Genomic DNA, 11,648 nt, shown 5'->3' with positions numbered 1-11,648 from the left:
CTCTGTTGGAGGAAACCTGAAATCACTAATACTTCAATCTAGCATAGAGTGAGAGAGACGAAAATATCACCAGGAATAATTGCTCGGTACAACTGAGCAAGATTGGAGTTTGGGGAAAATCCTGGGAGCTGACTGACTCAGTGAAACTAGCAGTCAATAAAGAGTGGGAGGTTTGCTTGTTAATTAATACTGGAATGCAATTTTGTTGTCCAGGAGCTACTGGACCCAGGGAATTGGGAATTCAAACACAACATGACAGATAATTGAGGCAGTGCACAAAGCTGTTCAAGGAGGAGGTTCCAAGGCCAACTTAGCAATAGTGAAGCTTTGTGATCCCTTGTGAAGTTTATTGGCATTCACTGTCATTAATTAGATTACATTACAGTGTGGAAACAGGCCCTTCGGCCCAACAAGTCCACACCGACCTGCTGAAGCGCAACCCACCCATACTCCTACATTTACCCCTTACCTAACACTGCGGGCAATTTAGCATGGCCAATTCACCTGACCTGCACATCTTTGGACTGTGGGAGGAAACCGGAGCACCCGGAGGAAACCCACGCAGACACGGGGAGAATGTGCAAACTCCACACAGTCAGTCGCCTGAGGCGGGAATTGAACCCGGGTCTCTGGCGCTGTGAGGCAGCAGTGCTAACCACTGTGCCGCCCACACGGGGAAAATGCCTGAGAAATCTATGGGATCAGTCTTGATTCTATTTGTTATTTCGTGTGCCCTGTGAGGGTTTCAGTAAACTACCTGTTAATTTGTGATTTAAAATCCACAAACAAATAGGAGTGCTGGGATATGCTGAAGTTATGGGCTGGCTGATAGTATCACGGTAAAACTTGCTATATGGTTTACCAACCAAAATCACGGTTTGTTGCTAGGACTTTGCTAGAAAAGTAAGCTTCATCCATGAATGATTTGCAAGAATTAACCAAGGATAGGTAAACAGCACAGGCAGAAAAGTGGACTTGAAATTAAAAAGGTCTAACAATGCAGGGTTAATGGAGGTTTTTTTATTAAGATTAGGTACAGTGTGAAAACAGGCCCTTCCGCCCAACAAGTCCACACCAACCCTCCGAAGAGTAACCCACCCAGTCCCATTTCCCTCTAACCAATGCACCTTACACTACGGGCAATTTAGCATGGCCAATTCACCTGACCTGCACATCTTTGGACTGTGGGAGGAAACCAGAGCACCTGGAGGAAACCTATGCAGACACGGAGAATGTGCAAGCTCCACACAGACAGTCGACCGAGGCTGGAATCAAATCTGGGACCCTGGTGCTGTGAGGCAGCAGTGCGAACCACTGAGCCACCGTCACCCTTATAACATGACATCAGCAATTGAAAGAGGAAGAATCTAACCCAGGTGGGACATAGCTTGTGTAGCTAGAATTCAGTTGCAGATATCAACAGCTTGAAACAGAAAAAGAGAAGAGAACTCGTGAACTTGAAAAAGACAAATCTTTAAATCCAGAGAAAGAAATTGTTAAGATAGTTCACTTTTCTTGTTTCTTCAAAGAGAGGAAGAAATCAAAAATCATGAAGTGGGTACAAGATGCTTTCGGTTATATGATTTAAGGGAAGCTGAACCAGTCAATAGGAATTACACTATCGAGAATAAAAAATGATTTCAAAAAGCCTGTATATTTTCCTTGCCATGAGGGGGGGGGAATATAAAATCAATTCTTAGAAAGTGGAATGGTAAACCGGTTAGAGAAACTAACATTTAAAGGAGTCTTCAGAAAACAATATCAGTAAAGGAAAGGAGTGTTGAAATGGTGACACCAGAGCACATTAAAATGTATGCTCTCAGAAACTACTAAAACAGAAAATTCAGCTCAGGATAATTAGTGGAATACTTCAAGTACTGCAACATTGAAATCAAGTTACTGTAGGTAATTGAGGCTCTGTCTCCGAAGGTGAAGTGTTCCCTTGCACCTCAAAAACTAAACAAATTGATATATTTGAAAGCTACTGCATAGATCGGTCATTGATGATGGTGTACAGTACAATTTGTATTCTAGGTGAAAAGAAAGCTTCTCGATGTGGTTTACGAGTGTGTTCCAGTACAAAGTTAATCTATGAAGTGACTTAAGAGACAGTGTTCTTACTGTGGGAATTGTTCCAAGTTTAAGTATTGAAAAGGGTGGATTTTATATTGAGTAATGTTTTGGCATATGTAAAATTCTTAGCAACTCTAAGAGCAAAGAGAACTAGTTGAGGTGAAAAAAAACAAGAGATTTTTTACGAAGAATATCCTTGATTGTTGTCTATTCGCAAAAAAACCATAGGCTAAGTTCAAAGTTGGACAGGGTAAAATAGAAAATTGACTAGCCCAGGACCAAGGAAAGTCAGTATTAGGTATCTAAGAATGTCAAAGGCAACATCAGGAACTAGCTCGGCTTAAGAGAAACTGGAGTGCAAAGAACCAACTTCTATTGTCTCAGATGAGTTTGTTAATAAAAAAAATGGGAAGTGGGTGACAACACTTAAACTTTGTTCACAGGAAGTGAAAACACTTGAATGAGGGCTTGCAATGTTTTATGATAAACCTGTAGATCCAACAAAAATAGATCTTCAATTAAAACCTGAAAATCTTCAGATAATAGAAGTCTCTGAAGTCTGTATAAACTGCCTTGAACAGGAGAGGAACAGATGGCTGAATACAGAATTAAAAGCTCAGATTGACGGACTATAGGAAATGCATCTTGAAAAGAGCAGTGAAACTTTTGAGCTACAATGCAATCTGAGAACAAGTACAGGAGATATACAGTAATAATTAGCAGCTCCAGACTTTAAGAGCAGCTAAGGTTAATTTCAAGGAACAGAATGAGGAGCTGAAGCACAGATTGACAAAGCTCATTGTCAATCAGAAATACATGTATTCCAGAGCAAAAGTAAAGGACTTGTTGCAAGTGTATTTTTATCAAGAGGGAAATAGTATTAAAAACCCATGTTCATCTGTATTCCAGTTGAGAAATCCAAGTCATTTATATCATACAGCAGAATTAATATACATCCATGTGTGAAGGGGAGGCGTTCTACAGCATTTGGCTTGTAGTTACACCAGATTGAAAACCCCCAGTACAAAATAGAAGTACAAGCTGATAAAGAGGTTTGAAAGAAAACTTTGATGTATATTCACTGCATTTGATTGAACATGAAAAGAATGTAAAAACAAAAGCCCTTAATCATTGATGTGATGCCCAGAGTTTAAAGTACAGGTACATGGAAAACACCGGCATTGAGCTATATTAATGTAGTGATGTTTATATCTGGTTAATCTTACATGTTACATGTTACATGTTCTTGCGGCTATTTAAGTTAAGCTTTGACATATCACATTCATAGAACTATAAAAGTGACTAAATGAGATAACTGCAAAGTTTGTAATAAGTTTATGATAAAATGTTTGCTGCAATTCTAAAGCTATTTTAAAGAAATCTTAACATTGTAAAATGTTCTGTCTACCTAAGGCAAGATGTGACGAATGTTTTCCACCTATCCACTCCACCCTCTCCTCCCTGACCTATCACCTTCATCCCCTCCCCCACTCACCCATTGTACTCTATGCTACTTTCTTCCCACCCCCACCCTCCTCTAGCTTATCTCTCCACGCTCCAGGCTCACTGCCTTTATTCCTGATGAAGGGCTTTTGCCCGAAACGTCGATTTCGAAGCTCCTTGGATGCTGCCTGAACTGCTGTGCTCTTCCAGCACCACGAATCCATAGTTGGGGCCTTTGTGGGTGCCTGTGGCTACCCCTTTCGTCTGGAGAAAGTGGGAGGATAAAAGAGACAGGCAGAGCTGGGACCCATGCGGGTGCCCATGGAAAACGTCAGAAGTCACACAACACCAGGTTATAATCCAACAGGTTTCTTGGAAATCACAAGTGTTCAAAACGAAGGAGCAGCACTCAGAAAGCTTGTGTTTTCAAATAAACTTGTTGGCCTATAACCTGGCGTCAAGTGACTTCTGATCTTAGATAATTACACATTTAAAGCATGTCAGACTACTGACTCCAATTAATGATAATACCCATATCAGTGAAGGCTGAGATTATGGTGAGTGCTAGAAACTTGGTCAAATTTGATATCATTAATTCTTTGCAAACCATCAGATGATAGGAAGATCAAATAGGAAATGCACTGCTGGAAGACTTGTATAAGTCTCTTCTCCCAAAATTTACACTACAAATGAAAAAAACCACAATAGACTCTTGTCCAACATGCATAAATTAGATATTGTTGCTCACCAGACTGAATTTTGCATGAGTAAAGGTTAATTTTCATAAGCACAACGTTGTTAGGAGTTTTTGGGGGGGGGGGTTGGTGGTGGGAGGATAGAGAGAGAGAGGCCAGAAGAGAACGCTGTGAAAAATATTTTTAATTCAATTGGAAAAAGGGCAACACAACTTTGGTTATAGGAATATACAGCAGGGAAACACACCGTTCGGTCCAACTCGTCCATGCAGACAAGAATCCTAAATTAATCCATTAGCCAACATTTGACCCATATCCCTCTAAACCTTTCCTATTCATGTACCCATCCTGATGCCTTTTAAATGCTGTAACCGTATCAGCCTCCTCCACTTCATCTGGCACCTCATTCCATAGACACACCACCCTTTGCGTGAAAATGTTTCCCCTTAGGTCCTTTTTATATCTTTCCCCTCTCACCCTAAACCTATGCCATTTAGTTCTGGATTCCCCGACCCCAGGAAAAAGATCTTGTCTATTTACCCTATCCGTGCCCTTAATGATTTTATAAACCTTTATAAAAAGGTCACCCCACAGCCTCCAAAAGAAACAGCCCCAGACTATTGAGCCTCTACTTATAGCTCAAATCTTTCAACTCTGGCAACATCCTTGTAAATCTTTTCTGAACCCCTTCAAGTTTCACAACGTCCTTCCTATAGGAAGGAGATCAGAATTGCACACAATATTCCCAAAGTGGCCCAACCAATCATGTACGCCTGCAACACGACCTCCCAATTCCTATATTCAATGCTCTGACCAATAAAAGGAAAACATACTGAATACCTTATTCACTATCCTATCTACCTGAGACTCCACTTTCAAGGAACTATGAACTTGCACTCCATAATCTCTTTTGTTCCATATCTCATTTGGGTCGGAATGCAAAGGGAAGGAACTGATGCATTGAATGAAACCTTGGCCAAACACTATGTTGACTACTGTAATCAGTCTTTGTTCCTCCTCTTCAGGATGGATATATTGGCCTTGCCAGAATAAAGCACAGCTTCACCAGAATTATACTGGCACTTAAAGTAATAACTTAGGAAAATGGATTTTACAAGCATGTTTACACTGTGTTCGGAAGGTTGATGACTGATCTAATCAAAAGGTATTAAATATGATGAAAGGATTTTGTTAGCAAATTCAGTAGGGTTGAAAAAGAAAACTTTTCAGCACTGTTGGGAAATCAGAACAAGGAAGCATACTTTTCAAATTAGACCTAGGCCATTTAGTAGTGAAATCAGAATGCTATTTCTGAAACGCATTCCTCCCAAAAGGTGTGGAGAACCAAACTTTTCAAGAGTTAAGCATTTTCCTTAAGCATAGAAAAGGAAAGTGGGTAAATGGAGTGGAGAGACGGGTCAATCATAGTCAAAACAAATGGCTAAGGTAAGCTCAGGGAGACTATACCTGTTCCCATGTACCTCACCAGGAAAAACTAACTTTGAGAAACCTCCATAGTTGTATATTTAACGGGGAATCTGTGGGAAGATTGTAGATGACTGCAACATTAATTCAACTGCTTGAGGTACTCAGCTTACTTTAGTGATTGGATCTTCAGCACTGTACACCATTAGAATTGAAATATTGAGAGAAGCAGGAAGTGTCTCTTAAATCATCACTTTTGTACTGAGAAATTTTAAACAGTATTGAAGCATCTTTAATATTTAATTTTCACATAAATCTGCTATATTGATTTTCTGTTCTATTTTGATGCAGATGGTTATAATGTACTGCCTTAGAGGATTTATAATAGTTTTAAATGTACGATCGTCTGCAAAAATTGTCTGTGAATGAATTTTAAATAGCTGTAAATTTGTATCATCCTTTTAAACCACAGGATCTATCATAATTAGAATTCACTCATTAGATAAGACCAGAGAAGAATCATTACTTCTAAAATATCTAATCACTGTACAATTGTAGGTAGGGTTGACAAGGTCAAATATCCAATGCAATATAATTCCCTTAAGTTGTTGGAACCACATGAAATTTCATTTACAAATACTGAAGTCTAGGAGCGAGCAGCAAAATATTGCAGATAGTAAATATGTACACCGAAGTTTCCATCATGAGACTGATGAGATTGCTAACGGTCTGTGGAAGCATTTAGCAAATGGCTTTTGGTAGAGACAATACATTTTGATGTCATCATCTGGGAATAATTCCAAAATGGCAAGCCTGGATAGGAAGTCATCTTCACTTTTTATGGAAGGTGTATTCATACTTATATAACCCTACTCTGTTAGGTGTCTTATCAGCAACATTTGTTTCAACTACTTTTAAACAGTATTCATCCAAAATTGAATTTAAGGTGTTTATTTCCATTATTCTACATTCCTCCTCTGTTGATGACTACTCAAGGGTAATGTTGCCGTTTTGCCGTTTTGCCAAAAAGATAATTATCAGTAGGCTAAGTGACCACAGATGGCACCAGAACCCCCTTCACACAATGTCCAGCAGGATCATTGAATATTAACCAAGAGTAACTACCTTTATTGGTTTCTTCTCCATCCTTGATAGCCTGAATTTTAGTTGCATTTGATATCTTTACTGAGCATAGCCTAAGAAGTTAATACAAGATTTCATGATTTACCAATGTTGCATTTATCTATAATGCTGGGGCACATTGCTGAAGTGTTTTATCTGCTAAGAAATTCAACTCTTTGCACATAATCAGAGCAGCATTGTTGCACAGGAGGACATTCTGCCCATTGTGACTTCAGTTTGTTAAATGGGTTTTGTTACCTAGTTCCAATCTCCTGCCTCCCCCTCCCCTCCCCTCCCCCAATCCCCTCAGACACTATTTTTATCTAAATCATCCAATGCCACCTTGAATGACTGAACTGAAATGGCCTCTGCCACACCTCCAGACAGCGCATTCTTTCCTCTAACTACTCGTTGAGTGAAAAGGTTTTTCCTCACTTCATCCTCCTTTCTTTTGTAGATCACATTAACTACATTGTTATGGACTAGACCACACCCCCTAAAATATATTAAAATAGCCTAGATTTGAAAGTTTACTTATTTTACAGTTAAGTGTAAGGCATTGTGTTCAATAAGCCAGTTCTTTTCTTTTATTATATATATCTGTTCCTATATAGTAACATCCCATAAACACACCCTTGGCAAAGGCAAATTCAGTAAAATAGACTGCCCATCATGGCCGCAGCTTGTTAAATGAGTTTTGCTACATAGTTCCAATCTCCTGCCTTCATTGGTAGCACCTACCCCCAAGACATTATTTTGCGATTCTAGCAGCCAGAAGTGAACCCCAGTTTTTAGCTGTAATAGAGGGAGGAATCCAACTTCAGGATCTCAGCAACTGCTGAACGGTACAAATAAAAATCCTGGTGCTGTTGGAGCTCTATCCCATCCATTCAAGCTGCTTCTAATGTTCCAACTTCTAAAATAAACCAAGGCCTCAAGTTGTTTACTTTATTGACTTTTGAGCATATCACTCAACACTTCTATCTCAACCTTTCTTCATAAGACAACAAGAGTGCACCTCCTAAAGCCATAGTATCGTCACAATACGCCTTCACTTGTATTCCTTTTAGAGGCACGAACAGGTTTTCCATTGTTCTCCTGCACCCTCCAACCACCCTCCCATCTCTCCTCCAGGAATTGAACAATTTCATGTTGTCTTTCGATGTATTTTCGCAGAAGGAACATCCCCTCACTTCTTTGAATTGAAACTCAGCTGCACACTACTTTCATTTCTCCAAACCACCTATGTCATAATAGATAAAATAAAACATTCCCTGGTAAACTGATGAATTGAAGAGTTAGAATAATATTGTCTGGCAGTTACCTCTTCAATATTGCTCTGTAAATATTGGCATATTGGTGTATAGAAACCCTGCCCATTTTATAGAAACAGTAACACTACCATTGTGGGAAATCCACTTTAGATTATATGTGCAAAATAAATTTGATAAAAAAAAACTTTGTGCAGATATTAGGCCACATCAGAATCTCTGTCTTCGCAGCCCTTCGACTACCTGCAAGCTTCCTCCTTCAGTTTTCCTAATCTTGCGCTGTTATATTAAATACTTTCTTCTTTTCACTACATTCAAGTTAGTAATATAAAATGTTATCCAATAAATGAAACCATCATTACTCACTGAGGGTACATCAATATATTGAAATACATGCAGTAGATCCCTGGAAGTAACTGATCAGGAGTCTCTTTTGAATACTACCAAACTGACTGAATAAATGTCAAGTGAAACTTTATTTATTCTGATGTTAAATTGCACCCTTTTTCGATGAATGACATTCTTAACAGAAACTGCACACCTCTGAATAGGCTTGCAACCTGTGCTCTGAGGAAATATGTCACACTTAACATTTTGCCTGACATTGGAGATTCAATCGTCACTTGAAGCCTTAAAAATTAGGTCATGTTCAAAGCACCGCCCTGAATTAAACAGAATGTATTGTCTCAACTTTGCCCCTTATATGAACAGAAACTGCCAATGCGGTTACAACAACCATGATATATGAAGGCTTGTTTACTTATTGCCAACAACAAACTATAAAACTGTGACATTACAAAGCAATCTCTACAGAAATTCTAACGATAATATTTTCCAAAGAATAGGTTTTCTCCCCTTCAAATAAAGTGTGCTGTTATATTTATAATTAAATTATGGTGTAATTAAAGTGTTCAAACTTAAAGGGAATGTGTGGTCATTCCTAACCATTTTTCAACTACTGCTATTTCTGGTTGACCGGATTGAGAAGTGCTGTCGGTTTGTTTTCAATTCAGCTCAGCCCATGGAAAATGTCTTCAGTCCAAACTTCTAACACTGCCCTATTTAATGTAAATATATGTACCAACCCAAGTGCGGAAACACTTCCTCCGTCTCGATCTTTTTTAAAACCTCAGCCGGCAATCAATATGCGCTTTGAACAATGAACACGGGCTTACAAAATAAAATTGTCGAACCAAGCTTTATTCCCTCCCAACTTAATTTTACAATCGGACTGATTCTTAAATAAATTATTAAAAAGGGGAAAAAAAATCCTCGTTAAATGAGCTGGTATTTTTAAAAAGATTAACCCTTTGATTAAAAATTATTTTTACCTGAAATTTCTGCTTGTAGGTGAAACTTCACCTTCTAGAGAAAAGGGCTACGCTCCAGCAGTTTAGTCCAGCAAACAGGTTCTCCCAAACGTGACCGGAATTCCTGCATATTTTTCCCTCCCTTTGGACGGTTTCTGCGGCGTGCCCTTGAAGGGTGATGTGACCCGCGTCTGGATTGAAGAGAGTCCTGGTAGCTCCGTATTGTGTAGTCACTGACAGTGCTCTGATGTTTAATGGGACGTCCCAAAGCTGACCCGCATATCTACCTCTCTCTCTCTCTTTTCCTCTGCGGGTAAAGACTTGCTCACAGTAGCTCTCTCCCTTTCGCTATTCGTCTCTGGCTTCCGCTTGAAGCTAATTCTCAAAACTTCCTCAGTCCCACAGTTTCAGTCTCGGTCTATCTGCAAAATTAGAGAAATAAGATTAACCGTCACACTCTAAAATGCAAGACCACTTTTTAAAAAAATTCTAAAAATGTTTTCAATAAGGGACAATGGTCATGTGTGAGATAAATACGTCAATTAACATTTTCTAGAAAGTTAAGAAACAGTGCTGTATTCAATAAGTTTTAAACTAATTGATAATGAATTAATAAAGGTTGGGATTGAATAGTAATAATTAAGTTAAATTACTAACTGTGATCCATTTAATAAATGTATTACTGAGGGGTAAGGAGGATGGTGTCAGACAGTAATATTCCGCTGGGAAGTCCAGGAAAGGAGTGGGTACAAATTACAGGCTGTGAAATGTTAAAGTTACAATTAGTTTTGTTTTCATTAATGGCCGAGGCTTCAGTTGGAGAAGATGCTGTTCCCCAGAGAATATGCGGGTGGCCTGCACTCAGTGCTGTAGCTGATTGCATAGAGGACTGGCTTGCATCCAACAGCTGCCCAGAAACTCACATCACGACTTCCTGAACCCCTTCCTGTTGTGATCCGAGTTAAATGCCTCAGACTTTGCGTGACCACAGATTGAAAAAAGGGGTAGGGGATGGGGAGCAGATCATCCAATTGTTCAGCAATGGGAGGGGTTTCAATTGCAAAACAGGGTGTGACCAAAAAAAAAGGCGAGTTTCTCCAAAAGGTAAAGCAAACACCTATCTATTCATGGGGATTTTTTTTGCAACAGAAATCAGACCTCAGACAGCAGCCCATTAGGTCACACCTATCAACAAAACAAAACAAACATCAGCTTTAAAAGAACCATACTATGCTGACGAGGTCGTGGATACGTTTAGTAAATTGATCACACTGCAGATTAGGATTGCTGAGGGAGAAAGGGAAGACCAGTCAAGACCATTGGTCCTGATGAAGGGCTTATTCCCAAAACATCAATTCTCCTGCTCCTCAGATGCAGCCTGACCTGCTGTGCTTTTCTAACACCACGCTTTCAGTGCTGTAATACAGGCCCACCAACAGTGAGTGTGAAATAGAGGTACAAATATGTAAACAGATTATGGAAAGATGTAGGAGCAACAAGGTGGTGGTGTTGGGAGATTTTAATTTTCCCAACATTGACTGGGATTCACTAAGTATTAGAGGTCTAGATGGAGCAGACTTTGTAAGGAGCATCCAGGAGGGTTTTATAGAGCAGTATGTAAATAGTCCAACTGTGGAAGGGGCCATACTGAACCTGGTGTTGGGAATGAGCCTGGCCAGGTTACTGAAGTTTCAGTAGGGGATTTATTTGGGAATAGTGATCACAATTCTGTAAGTTTAGAATAGTCATAGATAAAGATGAGAGTGGTCCGAAAGGAAGAGTGCTAAACTGGGGGAAGGCCAACTATAGCAAAATTCGACAGGAGCTGGGGAATGTGGATTGAAGCAGCTATTTGAGGGTAAATCCACGTTCGATATGTGGGAGGCTTTTAAAGAGACGTCGATTAGAGTGCAGGACAGAACTGTCCCTGTGAAAATGAGGGACAGAAATGGCAAGATTAGAGAACCATGGTTGACAGGTGAAATTGTGAGACTAGCTAAGAGAGAAAAGGAAGCATACACAAGGTCGAGGTGACTGAAAACAGAAAAAGCTTTGGAAGAATATTGGGAAAGTAGGATCAATCTGAAATGAGAAATTAAGAGGGCTAAAAGAGGTCATGAAATATCTTTAGCAAACCGGTTTAAGGAAAATCCCAAAGCCCTTTATTCATATATAAGGAACATGAGGGTAACCAGAGAAAGGGTTGGCCCACTCAAGTACAAAGTTGTGCGTGGAGTCAGAGAAAATGGGGAAGATTCTTAATGAGTACTTTGCATCGGTATTCACCAAGGAGAGGGACATGCAGATCA

The 11,648-nt window shown here is 39.5% G+C and overlaps 1 protein-coding gene across 4 annotated transcripts in view; it reads right to left on the bottom strand.

Annotated features, from left to right (window-relative positions):
* LOC122539999 (rho GTPase-activating protein 27) overlaps nucleotides 1-10,323 on the bottom strand; it is a 231,739-nt gene extending 221,416 nt beyond the window's left edge. For 2 of the 4 annotated variants that reach the window (XM_087977911.1, XM_087977914.1), the window contains exons 1-2: nucleotides 9,997-10,201; nucleotides 9,361-9,761 (exon numbers count right to left, since the gene is read on the bottom strand). The gene's annotated coding sequence lies outside the window, so the exon portion shown is untranslated. Of the gene's footprint in view, nucleotides 1-9,360; nucleotides 9,762-9,996; nucleotides 10,215-10,262 lie in introns of those variants that run through there. The other 2 variants (XM_087977913.1, XM_087977912.1) reach the window with 2 other exon arrangements.
* Between the last annotated feature and the right edge of the window lie 1,325 nt (nucleotides 10,324-11,648).

This window comes from Chiloscyllium plagiosum, unplaced genomic scaffold (assembly GCF_037043375.1).
Source record: "Chiloscyllium plagiosum isolate Xiang-an unplaced genomic scaffold, Cpla_swu_hap1 HiC_scaffold_32, whole genome shotgun sequence".
NCBI classification, from domain to species: domain Eukaryota; kingdom Metazoa; phylum Chordata; class Chondrichthyes; order Orectolobiformes; family Hemiscylliidae; genus Chiloscyllium; species Chiloscyllium plagiosum.
Note: the sequence above shows the minus strand (reverse complement) of the source record. Positions and strands in the feature narration are given on the sequence as shown.